Source organism: Cyprinus carpio, chromosome A5 (assembly GCF_018340385.1).
Source record: "Cyprinus carpio isolate SPL01 chromosome A5, ASM1834038v1, whole genome shotgun sequence".
Taxonomy (NCBI): Eukaryota; Metazoa; Chordata; class Actinopteri; order Cypriniformes; family Cyprinidae; genus Cyprinus; species Cyprinus carpio.
Window position 1 is genome coordinate 39,196,042 of NC_056576.1, and position 17,633 is coordinate 39,213,674.

General features: G+C 38.7%; 2 pseudogenes; one reads left to right on the forward strand and one right to left on the reverse strand.

The window, feature by feature from the left end:
* Positions 1-3,117: 3,117 nt before the first annotated feature.
* On the reverse strand, positions 3,118-7,766 carry LOC122145194 (annotated as a pseudogene).
* Positions 7,767-9,146: 1,380 nt separating this feature from the next.
* LOC122145195 lies at positions 9,147-15,993 on the forward strand (annotated as a pseudogene).
* Positions 15,994-17,633: the final 1,640 nt, after the last annotated feature.

Consider the following 17,633-nt stretch of genomic DNA (forward strand, 5'->3'; position numbering starts at 1 on the left):
ACCTTCAAATGATCCCTTCAGCCATTACTAAATAAGCAAACATTACCTTCGAATTTACTTTCCCTTTCAGTCGAGGCCACTATTCAATTTAATTATTGGTGTGAAAAGTGGCTTTAACATTTGCTAAAAAATAACTTATTTTAAAAACAATCAAGCAAAAAACCAGTGACAATGAATCACGCACAAGTAATGTATACTTAATTATTTTCATTAAAAAGCCTTTAAGTAACGCCATTAGTTGACTTATGCAACAATGTGGTAATGCATTACTGTTTAAAAGTGATTTACCCAGCTCCAGTGATCGGATGCGGTGTCACTGAGAGGAAGTTTCGTACCAACTGACCTCAGACATAGTATGTTGTTCATATCTGGCCATGCTGTTTTACTTATAAAGTGCCGTACTGTCTGATAAAATATCGGATGTTCAAAGTGGTCCAAGCTTAAAAACCTTTTGCAAAGAGTCCTTAGTGCATGTCGGATGTTGTACTAGAGCGAGACACTAGAGGGCAAGAAGAATCAGTCAAATGAGCGGAAACCCGTCAGAACCACAGCATGAGCGCGTGTATGTGAACTTGTCAGCCGAGCATGATTTAATGGTGTTTCGGCTCTATTTTTGTGGTTCATTAAGCAGTTTCTCAGTTCTATAAAGTGCGCCGATCTTCAGTTTCTGTCGTGGTTCATCTGTACCGCTTGTCTGTGAGCAGACTGCTGCTGTCAGAAGCGCTGCTGGACATCTGGACGCCCCGCTGACTGAGTTTATGTGGTCAGACCTCACCGTCACAAACAGCAGCTCTGTGGAGATCTTTCTCAGCTGTTCTCAAACAATGTAACGTTCTGTAAGCATCTATTTACATGAAAAATATGTATAGATGAATATTACTCAATATGACCTGTTGATTTACGCAATGAAATGTGGATTACTATAAATAATAGTAATTTATATATATATATATTATATATATATATATATATATATATATATATATATATATATATTAACATATAATAATATAGAACTTTTAAATAATATATACAGAAATACAGAAAATATTTGTTAAAAGAATATATTTAAGTGTGAAGTACTTCTAAAAGTAGTACTTTACACATGCTTTAGATGTTAGTTCACACAAGTTTACTTTTTTAAAGCACCACAAAAGATTAAAACTAACTAATGATTTAAAAAGTACTTCAGAGTATAACTTTCTTGACATTACTACAAAGTGTGCTTTTTAAAAGTGCACTTGTGTTAACAAGAACAGTCATGAAAGTGTCCCCTCTATTTTAGTACACTACAAATGCACATTCAGTACAGTTACGTGCACTTCTTTTTCAGAAGGGTTCAGGTGGTTTTATTTGTGTGATATTTAAAAACAAATGCCCTCTTTCTTATGTGTTGAAGTTCATTCAGTTAGACTGATGGTTCTCTCCGGAAACCACCTCACTTCCTCAATGATTCAGACGCTTGACACACATTTCTTACTTCTAATGGCACAGTTTAGTTCATTCTATGCTATTCCTCACACAGCAGCTTTACTAATGTTCAAAACCTCTAAGATTAAGGATTTGTGTGAAAATGAATAATGACACAAAAAGTGATGTCACGGTGTTGTGTAGACGTACTTTCCCGTACATGTCTCCACCCGTAACACAGACGGCAGGAGAGATTAAAGCTCACGAGTTGCTGCAGAATCATCTGTCTTCACTGATACTCTATCTAACAGAGACCAGCAGAAACTTCATCTGTTCTCGCCAAACATAATCTGTCATCACTGGAGGAACGAGGCTGGTCTACACAAACCACAGCTGAACATCAGTATTCACAAAAACACAAATCATTTATTTTATGTTGATTAGTGGTCAAACAGTGACAGCATGAAGTGTGCCATTATAATGAGAGTCCAAAACAGCTTGATAAAACATCACAATGTAATCCACACCACTTCAGTCCATCAATTAACATCTTGTGAAGCCAAAATCTGTTTGTAAAAAACAAATCCATCAAGATTTTCCTAACTTCTTAAATCCGTAATCCATAATAACGCTTCCTCCAGTGAAAAAGTTCCATCTCCTGTTGTCTCTCACATCAAAATCCACCCACATGTGTTTGTTTAGAACTGTTTTGGCTGGCTTGTAAACATTGCCTGATCTGTGCAGATTTTTCTCCTGATTCAGACCACTTTTTCACCAGAGGAAGCGTTATTATAGATTATTACATACACAGAAACACACAAACACATTTAATTTGTCAACAAAGAGTGTCACAAGTCTCATGTAACAGTCAGTTATTTAATTTTATAGTACAAATATTGTGCAGTACAGAATCATTTCACTAGTTCATTTTTTATGTCAAATACAAAAGCAAGAGATCAATTGAATATTGCCAGGAGTCATTACAGTACTTTGATTGATATCACAAAAAAATACTGATTCAAAACATGTCAAACTTAATTCATGCACACAAAGAAAACCAGACAGGCAACATCCTGAAATAAATACACCTTGATGGAAAACTGTTTGTTTGTAAGTCCTGATCAAATTTGACATGGTATCACACAACTGTGCTTTACACACACATTTACCATTAAATGCAAGAGCTATTAAATCACGAAGCAAAAAAGAAATGGGTCTATCCGCTTTGCATGTTCTTATAATTAATCCCAAATGTTTTCTTTTTTCTTTAAAATTACACTGGTGCTGCAATTAACTAATATTCAAATGTTGATGACATTCTTAAAATGTCAGTAGTTTATCAGGACAAAAACACTTTTAGCAATTACTTCCTTTCCAAGCAACTTCCCCTATTAAATCTCAGTTCTGCAGAATTAAGAAGTGAAAATGAGACAGAAAAAGAGTCCAAACTCAACTGTACAGTCAAATTCAGTGCTTTTGCATGCAATATAAAAATATTCAAGCACAAATGCATCTTTTCAGCATCGTGTAAACACTAGAGAGTGACTGAAATCATAATTAACAGAACTGATAATGTGACTGGAGCTTGTCTCTTCCAGCATGTAAAAATCAGGACTGCATTTGTCCTTTACATTGTGCATCTGATCTGAAAGACTGAGGCACAATATGTGTGTTTAATCCTACAAATATTGGATTATGCATTCGGAGTCAGCGTGGTGTAAACATACACATCTTCTGTGTTTGCAGTCTAACGGTGACGGAGCCCCAGCTGAAGGTCCCGATGGAGATGAGTGTCTGACAGGCTCCAGACGACAGCCACACCGTCTCCATCAGACTGAAGTGAAGGAAGCCCAGAGCGAAGCCGCACGCCATGTCCGTCAGGTGGTGTTGGCCCAGCAGAACGCGTGACAGGCCCACAAGGACGGCCCACAGCACCAGCAGGACCCGCAGCGGGGCGGCCAGAACCAGATGGGACAAGAGGAACTTGGACACCATGGCTGCTCTGCTGGCGTGTGCAGCCGGGAACGAGTACGTGTCCAGAGCCACACAGTCCAGAAAGCCGGGACTTATGTCCCATGGTCCTTTGCGCCTGACCAGTTTCTGAACCCCGGCCACAGTCAGGACATCAAGAATCAGCGCTGAAAGAGAGGTAAAATAAATGATAGAGAGGAGTTGAGTGTGTCTCCATCAGGACATTTAGACCTACAGAACGTCTATAAAAACACTGAAATACACACAGCAGCACATATGTGATGTTCTTCATGAGTAACAACACAAAATCATCATCACATGTACACCATGAACAAAAACAGCAAATTTCTTGACCAAAATTTCCATGCCATTTTCCATAACATTTGAAGTTTTTAATTCATTTCCAGGATTTTTTTCCATTTCCGGAAGGGACATTTTCGATTTTATGTTGCATAAGACTGTAGACCCTTGTGAAAAAGAGAACTTTTTAAAAATGAACTGAATGTGAACATAAGTGTAACTTAAAAATTAAACCATTAAAAAACATTTTTGTTAATTGAAATAAACGTCAACTAAAATATTAAAAAAGTATTAAAAAGTAAACTTTTTTTTTTTTTTAATCTCAGCTTTTTGCCAAGGCTGCATCTTGTTTTCATTTAGTTTAACTTGATGTACTAAAATAAACTAATACTGAAATGATTAAAACCTATAGACATATATTTTAAAAAGATAGAAAAACTATTAAAAATGTCAAAACACAGCAAAATTTACTAAAACTGAAATAAATAAGAAAAAATATAAAAATTAAATTCAAAATATGAATAAAAACTATAACACTGCCCTGCATCATATTTGCTGAAATCCAATAATCGCTTCAAACTAATTTTGGCTGCTGGTTCCAAAAAAAAACAGTATCTGGATTGCTCAAGAACGTCACACTTTCTCACTAAATGTTTTGCATTTGTAACATTTTTGCATTTGATATCCATCAGGGTGAAGAAGCCTTGTATTCTCCATTAATCAGCAGACAAACATCACAAACACAAGATTCCTGTTTTTTTCCTCGGAGCCAGATTACAACCGTTTGATCAATTCTCAGACCATTTTGACATGTATGACATTACTTGATGCGTAGTGCTGATTTTATATATACTTATATATAATAATATATATAATATATAATATAATATATATAATATTATAATATATAATATAATATATATAATGAAACAACTTGATATAAAAACTTTCATAACGTCATATTCAAATCAGGTAATATTAGGCCTTTTTTCAAAATGCAGTGCTGTGTAATAGTATCAGAGTCCTAAAATAAGACTGGCAGAGCGTCTCACCTATCAGCAGGTTGATCAGGACCTCTTGTCCAGCCAGGGTGTTACTCTGAGTGAGACACACCAGAGTCCCACAGATCCATGTGATGCCGTGACCCGTCAGAGCCAGCAGAGTGACGGCCGAGCGCATGCTGCCCCATGAGGATGTGGTGTGGACGCACACGCCCCAGAAACGCTTGGACAGACAGATGTCGATGGCCAGCAGTGAGTTGATGGCGATGCCTCTGAAGGACGGGTTGAGCAGCATGCAGTCTTCATCCGGCAGCCTGGTCGCCTCTCTGCGCTCCTTCATGCTCTCACCCGGCTCTGGCAGGTTTCTCGCTCTGCTGGTTCTGCTGGGACCTGGACTGGCCGGATCTTCTCCACGCTCTGTTGTTTCGCGGCGGGACGTTCAGGGACAGAAACTCGGGCCAGCCCATAACGCTGGCGCTGCCACTGCGATCCTTCGCTCTGGAGCGACTCGGGTTCAAAGGCATTGTGTGGTTTAATCGTAAAGCAGGATGAGAAACTAATGTGAGCTTCAGATGTAGGGTTAAAGTAGGCTGTGAAAACAGTGTCAGATATATTTAGACATGCAAAAGTGTATGTGTGTGTGGATATCTAACTGCATTTTGCTTGCTCATTTAGGGTTATAAATGGGCAGTTGTTCACAAATAGGCTTGATTTTCTTTTTTTCTTTTTTGCCAACATCATGATTTTAGGTGACAGTTTATTTTTGATGACCACTTACAGCAGTGCATTATTCATTTTACAACCATTTTTTTTTTCAGTTTAGATCACTTTTTTTCTTCCATGATTCAATTAAAGGGATACTCCACCCCAAAATGAAAATTTTTGTCATTAATCACTTACCCCCATGTCGTTTCCAAACCCGTAAAAGCTTCGTTCTTCTTTGGAACACAATTTAAAGATATTTTGGAGGAACACCTGGAGGCTTGTAACTGTCCCCATTGACTGCCAAATAAATAACAGGTTCAAGGTCCATAAAAGGTATGAAAGTCATCATTAGAATACTCCATCTGCCATCAGACGTGCAAATCTGGGTTTATATGAAGCGACGGGAACACTTTTTGTAAGCAAAGAAATAAAAAATAATGACTTTATTCAATAATTCCCTTTGTCAACAGTCCTCCTCTGTGTCTGTGTAGGAATACTATTATGGTAAAGGTGTGCTTTTTTAATATTAATTACGTACAAGAACGAACGCCCTACTGATTGGCTGCAAGGCAGAGATCTGACGAATGAAGGTTTGGCTCATGAATATTAATTTCATCACGTGGGACAGGACGCTTCAATAAGACCAGAGTAACCTTACATGGCTCTAAATATTAATAAGCTCTGTCGGAATCGCAGCCGTGGCGTTCTCCAAGGTGCTTAAACGGACCTATTTTTATACATTCTATGAAACGGACGCGCACTTTTATCATCTTTCTGACGCGAATGTTTTAGAATCAGCGTTTTCCATGTTAGTCGGCAATTTCCATCTGAAACCATTTGATGCTGCCTGAAACCCCTTCAAAATATATGTCCAGTGTTGGGGAGTAACTAGTTACATGTGTCTCTCCATGTCACCGTATGCTCTTCTGTGTCATCCGTGCCACAAGGATGCACTGTTTCTATGTGTATTTAGCTTTGATTTGAAATAAAACAGCGCATCCTTGTGGCACGGATGGAGAGACACAGAGGAGACCGCTGACAAAGGAATTATTGAATAAAGTCGTTATTTTTGTTTTCTTCGCTTACAAAAAAACTGTTTTTCCCATCACTTCATATAACCCAGATTGCACGTCTGATGACAGATGGAGTATTCTGACGAAGACTTTCATACCTTTTATGGACCTTGACACTGCTATTTACTTGGCAGTCTATGGGACAGTCACAAGTCTCCAGGTTTTCATCCACAAAATATCTTAAATTGTGTTCTGAAGACGAACAGAGCTTTTACCGGTTGGAAAGATATGGGGGTAAGTGATTAATGACAAAATTTTCATTTTGGGGTGGAGTATCCCTTTAACTGGCCTTGTGACCAACCACAAAAAATCCACAAAAATCTGATGTAGTCTCTCAATTAATATGACCTCAGGGAAACTACTTGCACAACATAAATGTAAAAATTATATAGAAATTAAATAATGTTTATCAGCAAGATCTCTCTATTTTTGTGAGGATTCTTCTGTCTCAGACTTCTGTCTTATAGGCAAGCGAGGCAACAAAGCAGCTGATTCAACTTTTGGAGGGATCCATTCACTATTGTTTGGTTCCTGAATAAATCAGTGTTTTTTGATATAATGGCAAAGTGAATAATTCGACAAATCATAAAGACAATCACCACCTTTTGCCCCCTACTGGTTTAACCTGCGGAAAAAGTCACTGACAATAAGAAAATTGTCACATCTCAAGGTATTTTGATTCACGCTTTCCAGCAGCTATAATTATGTCTGTCGTATATTGATTAGTAAAATTAGAAATGTTGTGAGTCATCCCAGAATTCAATAACTGGCAACACAATATATAGTATAGATTTGTTTGCATAAATTCATGTCAGTTTTCACATTTTACTGAAAAATGACACACAGAAATACGTTTATTTAGCTATCTTAGCTATCATTCCACAGACTTCTATTGTTTTATATACAGCTAACGTTAGCTATTAATACTACAACTAACCCACACCTTAGCCCTAAAAAACCTTCTGCATTTTTACAATTCTAAAAATACTTTATTTACCCGATTTTTAAATAGTTTTTACAAATGAGAACATCCCAGAAAGGCGGTTTTGACAGATTTATCTTTAATCCTAAACCACATGTGAAGCATCATCTGGCCTACCTCAGATCAATCGCGGCTGGAGAAGATCAGCTCTGTTATGATCCCGCTCACAGCCGCCGCGGTCCACAGACGGAGTACCGATCAATTCACAAGCACAGATAGCTGTAAGACACCTTGGTTTTTGAAAACATGTCCACTGTTTTAGTAAGCATCCATCGCGGTCCGCTCCATAACAAAATTAGGAATACTACTATGGTAAAGGTGTGCTTTTTGAATATTAATTACGTACAAGAACGAACGCCCTACTGATTGGCTGCAAGGCAGAGAGCTGACGAATGAAGGTTTGGCTCATGAATATTAATTTCATCACGTGGACGAGACGCTTCAATAAGAGCAGCGTAACCTTACATGTCTCTAAATATTAATAGCTCTGTCGGAATCGCAGCCGTGGCGTTCTCCAAGGTGCTTAAACGAACGCGCACTTTTATCATCTTTCTGACGCGAATGTTTAAAATCAGCATTTTCCATGTTAGTTGGCAATTTCTGAAACATTTGATTCTGCCTGAAACCTCTTCAAAATATATGGCTATATCCAGTGTTGGGGAGTAACTAGTTACATGTAACGGAATTACGTAATTTAATTACAAAATAAATGTAATTGTAACATACAGATGTAATCGATTTCTCTCATAAATTGCACTGACTGCTCTAAATTATGAAACACCCAATTTTTAAGGAGTTTAGGACACAGAACAGGACACATGTTTTTATTCAGTAACTGTTTTTTTTTTTTTTTTTTCTTTTTTTTGGGTTTTCTGTATATGTTTTATTTTTTAAGATGAACTGTTCAGATCATGCCAGTGTTTCATAGCTATGCAAAGATTTGATTTCCAAGGCAGTATCCTAGCTATTAAATTGTATCTTGTTATGATTTTAAATCTGTATTTAACCTCAAGAAGATCTCAAAGTAAAAAAGGTGCTAAAGCCTGATATTGTGGTGGCTGTGCTTTAAATTTAATTATTATAATCTTTATTAAACCTATTACATTTCCAAAGTAACCTTCCCAACACTGGATATATCACATCGTTTCGCGCCAACAAACTGCACGCGCACCTCTCTCAGCAGAACTACACGCCCCATAATGCGCGCTCTGTGGAGCGGAAGTGACGCCACGGGCGCTCGCAGTAGAGCAGCTGCGGCTGATGCGGTGACGCGCACAGTGCTGCGGGACGGAGGCTGAGCGCAGCGGCGGCGCGAGGATGAGGATGGATATATAACTGATGAAGAGAGACGCGCAATGATGGGCTGTTCATCACAATATGTGTGTTCGTGACAGCCGGACTGTTTATAGACCTCTCATGTTCATTCATGTGGGCTGGTGAAGTTCACCTGATGCTGAGACGGATCGTTCACTCATAAGTGCACAAGAAAGTGAGCTTCCTCCAACTGAACCTCAAGGACAAACTCACGGGATGTAAATATTAATTGCAAAAAAATCACTTTTCCAGCGTTACTTTGATACCCAAACCGTCTATAGCAATTTTGCGCGCTTGTAGTTGAAGATATATTTTTTTTTTTTGCGTACAGAATGCCAGCAGTATTCTGAGCGGATGATTTAACCTATTTATTTTAATCTAAAGGCAATGTTGTGCGAGTTGTGACGCGGAAATCCCCGTTTGACGACGACTGGAGAACGTTATGTGTGAGCGGAGCGTTGTAACGGTCCGCCAATGACGGAAAGTTGACGAACATTGTTTTTATTTACTTACTTTTGTTTTCTTTTATTATTCAACAGAATAACGTGATGCTTTTGTTAATAATAAATGCTTTTTCTAGTCCTGACGCGACACCGCGACGCCTCGTTTAGTGTTTTCTGAGAGACAGCGTCTGGTGTGCGTTCCTCTGAGGGTTAGTGGGGTAGTGTGCGTTTCTTTTGAGGGACACAGTGGGTATAGTGTGCGTTCTTCTGAGGATCAGCGTGTGTAGTGTGTGTTCTTCTTAAGGTTGATGTTCTGCTGGCCGCTCGTGCTGCTTGTGATGGGCTGTATTCAGAGCATCAGATGCAAACCCAAGAGTTTCCGGGACAGCATCGTGGTTCTGGAGGTGAACTCCTCCATCGACTCGAACCCCACCAGCATCGACGAGTCCTCTGGCGTGGTGCTGCGCTACGCCCGTACGCCCGCATTTCCGCGCGTCCGCCAGGTCCCCTGGTGCCGCCGGTGGCCGGTAAAAGGAGAGCTGGGACGGTCGGCTGGATCCAGGCGTGCAACCACATGGAGTTTTACAACAACAAATACGGATCCAAAGGGATGTAAGTGTATCTGACGCTCAACACAAAGGCTTCACATCACACCCTCTGCCTTTTAAAGCCAACGTGACATGAAATTTATGCATGTATTGTACTGGACTGTATGTATTTATACATTTATGTTATAATGACAGAGAAATTGGGATAATAACAATTTACTACATGTGTACTGCAGAAAAAACACAGCTGTAGCCACTTTTAGCTGAAGCTTTTGTTTGCCATAGTAAATGGGTTTTAGTTAAGAGAAATGACAAAAAATACATGTTTTTATTGTTCATGTAACACATTACATGCTCTTGCTATACTAACAACAGTAAATAACGCATAATGGCATGCAACTAACCCTAAACCAAACCCTAAGTGTATAATTGTACTTCAGTACTTAATTATATAATTTCACTGTAACAAGGACAGTGTTACCAGAAATGATATTAACAATAACACAGTTTATTTTCAGTAATTACACAGTCAGAAAGCGTCCTGTCTTCAGATGTTCAGGATTATTTGTGTATTGCACATGCTCTTGCACAAATTGCCACCTATTTAGATGAACATCATTTGAGAAGCTCAAATATGTAGAACACAATCTAAAGTCTCAGTGTCTAAACGTTAGTCAGACACATGTGCATGTAGGATAATCTTAAACTCGTCGTTTTGACCGTGTGCAGTGTAAAGCTCGATCATTTGATCATTTATGTGCTTGAGGTGACATTACATAGCCTGCATGCCGTTTGAGGTTTCACTTGTCCTACTTCCTGTTGAAGAGACTACACTTTGCCCTATTTCCTGTATGAAACAAAAAATAAACCCTTCGGTGTCCTTATTGATATCTGGAGACTGCACATGCTCAGCCTCCGCATATTCCTGGAACAAGATCACAGAAATGATCTTGCATTTAAAATAAATGATGGAAACGACTGATTTTTAACTTGCGAAAGCAGCCGTTCAACATTAATACTTAATTTTTTAATCAGTAGTTCCGCTTCCTTTGTAAGTTGATGACATCATATCCTTTATAACAGGTCTTTGCATTTTACTTACAACTGCAAGAATGTATTTGAAAATAGCGTTTTACTGCAGAGACGGTAAAGAGACATGCAGACTTTTACTGCAGATATCAGCATTGGGACAGTTTGCTCTGCAATTTTCCAGTTGTTCCTATTGCAATATAAAAAATTATAAGCTGTAAAAAAAAAAACAAAGGTTATTGGAGTAGACCAATTGTACAGGAAAATACCATTCCAGTCTTTACCCTTCAAAATTTTGGTAATTATTTTGTGAAATTTACTTGCAATTTCTGAGTAAAAATTGTTTCTACACTAGGGACATTTCAGCAAACCCGAGTCCAAAGGATCTTTCAAGCACACTCAGAGAATTGCGTGGTAATGCTCTCGATTGATATTTCAGCTGCTGTTCTGGCCTGATAACGCTGGTCCTATCGAACATTTACACACTCAGGAAACAAGAAAACAGTTTCCATATCAAGTATTTTTTGAGTCACATCTCTCTCTAACCATCTGAAGTGCGTCTGTTCTGCTCATAACGCATGATTATATGAATGTCGGCAACATTAAGCTTTTATTCCAGATTATATATATATAGATATATATATATATATATATATTATAATATATATATACTATATATATATATATATATATATATATATATTATATTTATCCTATAAATATATGTAAATGAGGCATTGTCCATGAAATATGCACTAATTTGCATAATTTCCAAAACATACATTTTCATAATTGATCTCTTTTTTATCACTCTATAAATCAGAAAATACTGTCAACAGACAGAAAACAAATAAAATTTTCACCATGTTGTTAGGAGTAAAATATTGTATAAATCAGCATGAATGATATAGTAACAAACCCCTCAATAAAACCCTTCAGAATAAAGTTTGGTGTATGTAAGAGAAAAACTCCTTAAAGACATGGATTGAAGCTGAATTATGCAAAAGAGATAAAGTGCAATAAAATAAAGACTTGTGTATTTTGGATGTTTTCTTTTCGACTAGCCTGAAAGAATACATGATTTGGACGTGTTTTTTTTTGCCTTAAATGGTTGATTTTCAGAGGTGAACTGAAAGATGCAGGTTTGTATTGTTTGAGATGTTTCCTGTCATGCATTGAGCTGAACTGATGGTGGTTTGAGATGGAAACCACGTGTTACTCAACAGTGGTTCTTTCCATTGGTGTTAAAGTGCATCGTTTCATTCCATTCCCAGAGAACATCAGTTGATGTGTCAGAGATCAATCTGATGTTGTCAGTAAATCGTCCTGTTAACATAAATTTTTGCCTACATCTAACATAACTATAAGGCTGTGTAAAATACCAACAGTTATGTATGATTATTACTACATAATTGTAACCCATCATAGTAAGTTTGAGATTCATATACATGTATTTCAAGTAGATAACTGAGTAAACATTTATGTTTTGATCTTTACAAGCCATAGAATGGAAAAGCTGATGCATGAAAACATGCAAATTGAGTGATATTCCAATGAAACATAAAAGCTTTACACACCAAACAAATGTATCATTCAATAAAAGTTGAGTATACTGGTTATTATATTCATTATATTAAAGCTTTTGAGGACATGTAAACACAATAAACCTTTCCAAAAAACCCAACCATATCTCACATTAGACATTACTTAATATGAATATTGAGCAGTTTTTCATGAGGGCATTTGGGTGCATACAGCATAAACACACTCACTCACACTCACATACTCGAAAGGGTTTCTATTCTTATTCTCCTGATGATAATCAAAGGCCCTCGTGTGTTGATGTCATGTGGTTCTTTCCCATGATGCTCTGCTGCTGAGGCGTGAGGTTCTGGGAGAAAGGTCACCGGTTTTCCTGCATCAGGGAATCGATAGGCCGACAGCTCTGCGGTTTGTCCCGCCGTCACCTGCGTCTGTGCTGATTCTGCTGTACGGTGAAGGTCATTGAGAGCGGCTGTGCTCTCAGCATCGCTGCCTTTCACTGCTTAAAAGGCGCAGATCACACCAATCAGACATCTGTGATCATTAGCTCACCGCCATGACACTTTAGATACGTGTGATTTGTCCACTCGTTTGTAAAACATGCACAAGAAGATGTTTAGCAGAATGTCACGCTGCTCTTTTTCACAAAGCATGAATTCTGCTAAGTTCTAAAAACTGCTGAAACAAACACTGAAGATCATAAATGTAGTTCACATGACATGTCATATCATGCTTTGTGTGTGGAACACATGCACATTATGTCATTATTATTACTGAAGCCAAATCTCATCCAAACAGCCACATAACAGCCTTGGAACAAATGATGGAGTAAATGATGACAGAGCTTTCGTTTTTTTAGGTGAACTAATTATATACTAACTATACCCTTGTGAAAAAAGGAGTACACTGTAGCACACTTTTAAAAAGAGAACTTCCAAAAACAATACACTTAAGTGCTAAATGAATGTAATGTATTCAGGCTGTTTAAGTGGTGCTATGTCCCAAAATGAAAATTTTGTCATTAATCACTTACCTCCATGTCGTTCCAAACCTGTAAAAGCTTCATTCGTCTTCGGAACACAATTTGAGATATTTTGGATGAAAACCGGTAGGCTTAAGATTGTCCCATAGACTGCCAAGTAAATAACAGTGTCAAGGTCCAGAAAAGTATGAAAAGCATCATCAGAATACTCCATCTGCCATCAGTGATTCAACCGTAACGTTATGAAACGACGAGAATACTTTTTGTACACGAAGAAAACAAAAATAACGACTTTATTCAACAATTCCTCTCCTCTGTGTCTCTACAATTCAGCGTAGACCCATTTTGGCAATTCTGAGCTGTACGCAGACAGACCCACTTAAGTACGACTTAAGTACAGCTTGATGTGTAATTTCATAATTACTTCTGTAGACTTTAAGCGTCAGAGCAAACAAGCATGCAGCCATCTTTAGAATTCTCTTTGAACTTATGTTTTTTTTTTTTGTGGTAGCTCAATAGCATCGCTGTAGCAGAGTAATTATCTTGTGAAGTGGATTTACTTTTTGTAGAACAAATAAGTAGCAAACGTTATCACGTGCATTGTAATGTTTGAAGCAGATGTCATAAATGTCAGCAGACTGGGAAGATAACAAGCAAGGTCCTGAAAAGGGGCGGAGATACATATGGATAAGCTATTGTCTTTGAAATATGGTTAAACTACTGTGAATGTACAGACAAGCATTTATGAAAACCTAAAACATACTTTAATTTTCATTTTTATTTATGTATCCTGTGGAAGGCGTAGCACCAAGAAATGTTCGTCCAATCAGAATGTTTGGTCCGAACATTATGAGAGGCTTTCCTACCTGTGTGTCAACGTGTATTTGCATACCTCTGCGCACCTGTTCGCGCAGACAGGATACGTCTCAGCGCATTCACGTTACGCTATGCAAACCGAGCGAGAACCTGACCTTCCTTCCTGGTATTGTAGTACTTTACTAACTGTACTGTAAAGTTTTCTCACCATGTGTGAATGACATGTAGTAATGTTGTCTCTGGGATGTGTGCGTATTTGCCTTCGGGGGGCGTGGCTTTGGAAGGCGATTTGCAGGGAGGGTGGGACGTTCGCTTTCAGTGCTATCAGGCTAAAGTTAGCATTTTCCAAGATCTCCTACTGCACCTGTATCGAGTAATATTAATGAACATTGGAATACTTAAGATTAGGGTTAAGGTTTACTGTTATTACTATAGGGAAGCACATGTAAGGTGTATAACAAGGACACTAACGTTAAGTCTTACATGTTTAAATTATATTAAATGTAATATTGACTAACAAACTATAGTTCAAACACTATTTGGAATAAGTAAAATTACAACTAAAAACCTTAAAAACAAATTGTTAACTGAAATAAAATAAATGTAAAAATGTTTCATTTAGTTTAAATTGATGTGCTAAACTAAAACTGAAATAAAAAATGAAAAACTACTTTTAAAAACAACAAAAACGAATAAATATGACAAAAACAACAAAATTACTAAGACTAACAAAAATGAACATGGAAGCAAAAAATAGAATCTAATTTGATCTCGACACACTAAAACAACACTGTTTTTAAAATATATTTCAAAACTTTAATTTTCCATTATTATAATGTATAACTTTTTTAAAAGTTTTTCTAAAAGAAAAGTGGCCTTTCTTTAAGTGGTCTTTTATTTCATTATTATTATACTAAATGCAAATACAGATTTGGTATAAATATAGCTTTCAGATTTGAAGTACACTACAAGTGCACATTCAATACAGTGGAGTGCACTTCATTTTCCCGAGGGGCAGAGAGATTTTGCCTGTGTGAGTCAGATGATGATACTGGTGGTCACTGGAGCTGAAAGAGATGTGTGTGTGTTTGTTCTTTATCAAAGGTCTCTTTGATGGACGCTCAGACTCACATCCCCGTTCTATGTTTAACTTCCTCTAAGTGCTGGAATAAAAGCATCTCTTGCCTTTGGCAACCAGTGTTCTGGTTTCTCTAGAGTCCAATGCTCTTCATTCGACCCAAGTCCCTCGCGTTTTCACGCTCCCTCATCCTTCCGGTGTCTCCTGCAGGTCCAGCTGGGAGCTGCCGGATCTCCGAGATGGAAAAATCCAAGCCATCAGCGACTCAGACGGCGTCAACTACCCCTGGTACGGCAACACCACCGAAACCTGCACCATCGTGGGTCCCACCAAGAAGGACACCAAGTCCACCGTCAGCATGATGAACGACAACTTCTACCCCAGCGTGACGTGGGGCGTCCCGGTGAGCGACAGCAATGTACCCATGCTCAGCAGCATCTGGAGGGACCAGAGCTTCACCACCTGGCTAGTGGCCATCAACCAAGTCGGGTCGGGCGAAATCCTGTGGTGCTGCAGACGGTGCGATGGCGCATGCGTCTGCACATCGAGGTGGATCCCGACCAGCCGCTGGGACAGAGAGCCAAGCTGTGCGAGCCCATCGCTCAGGAGCAGCCGCAGGTGCTGGGGAAGAACGAAGCCATCCGCCCAACGCCATGGTCAAAACCCAATGCCAACGACGCTCAGGTGCTGAGTGTGGCGGCCGCGGATGACGGGCGAGCCAGTGGTGGTCATCCCTCCCAAACACCTGAGACCAAAAATGCGGTCGGGAAAACCCCTGTTGCTAAATGCCACTGCCTAAAAAGACAAAATTGGGAATATTTAGTCTTCCGAGGGACCGAAAGAGCGTCGATTCCACGCCTGCCTTACGTTTACCATGCTTTCACTGCAAAACGTTTGCCTTAAAAACCGAATGGTGGTGTGCAATGCAGTAAACCTCGCACATCCTACCTGTCCGTAGATTTGCACTGGATGTGACCCAGTTAGTCGTGGTCTAACGGGACTGCGATGACCGCCACGCGCCCAACCAAATGAGGACAGTCATTATGCATTTCAGATGTTTCAGCAGGAGCTTCAGTGTTTTATACGTTTTCTGTCATACGGTGGGGATGTGGCCACGTTCCAGTGTTGTTTATACAAGAAAAAAAAATTATGTATTCTTTTTCTACTAAATGCCGAGTTTGCTGTGTATAAGATCAAGGTGTCAAGACAGTCATGGCCCATCCATACAGCGAATACGCAAACATCCGTTCTCCTGGTGTTTGAATGAGATGCGTGTGGAAAGGCTGCATCTGCTACTCGTCATCGATCTGCTCCTCAAATCAAACTCCATCAGCAGAAAGGGCTAAGGGAGAAACGGGTTGTGCCCGACCTGAATGCGCTTAGAAATTCCATTATGTCATGTGCCATTTGTTGCCACAATTCACCTACAAGAACTAGACAATATTTTTAAGGCAGTAGTACTACAGATATGATCATAATGTACCTCAAAAGTTTGAAGTAATTTCAGTTTTTTAAAGAAGTGTCTTCTGCCCCTCCTCCCCCCCCCAACAAGGCCTGCATGTTATTTGATGCCGTAAAAACCAGTGACCCCAGTATTATTAAAATTTTAGAATGACTTTTTTCTATGTGCAAATATTGTAAAATACTTTCATTTTTATGGAAAGTGTGATACCCTTTCAATAAAAAAAGAAATGAATACATTGTATGATCAGCTAAAAAAAGATTTCTATTTTCAAATAAATGCTGTTCTTCTGAACTTCCTATTCATCTGTGTATATCTTCATATTTCACTGTTTACTGTATTTTTTCAAATAAAAGTAGCCTTGGTGAGCAGAAGACACTTCTTTCAAAAACATTAAAAATTCTCACTATATTCCGAACTTTTGACCAGTAGTGTGTAAATACTTTCAGCATTTTTATAATATATTTTTTTGCATTGCAGTGTTGAAAATTTCACGAGGAAATCTGCTTGATATTCATGAAAAATGACAATTAAGCACACAATTTTGATCCATTCTGCAACTCAAGACAAAATGCACTTCAGCGCTTCCTGATGCCATGTATTATTGATCCCCATTGAAGGCCTTATGCACTGAGATGTGATTGTGTTGATGGACAGATAGGTGTGGATGATGTGATTGCCAGTCCAGCTGCAGTCAAAACGCGTGAACAGGCATTTATATGCACACACCCGGATCCAGCGGCATCACAGACATTGAGCTTTACGTCCATCCTTTCATCCAGGCCCGATGCTCAGTCCATGCAATACAATCAGTTCCGAGACCGAAAGGGGGTCATGTGTGTTTCATTTCATCAAATCGCTTTTGGAGATGATGAGTCCAATCTTGTGTGTTTTGATCTGTTCACATGACGTGAGTCTGCAGGTGTTGTGTGTTTGGATGCTTATACACAACATGACTAAAGATTTTTAGTTCAGAT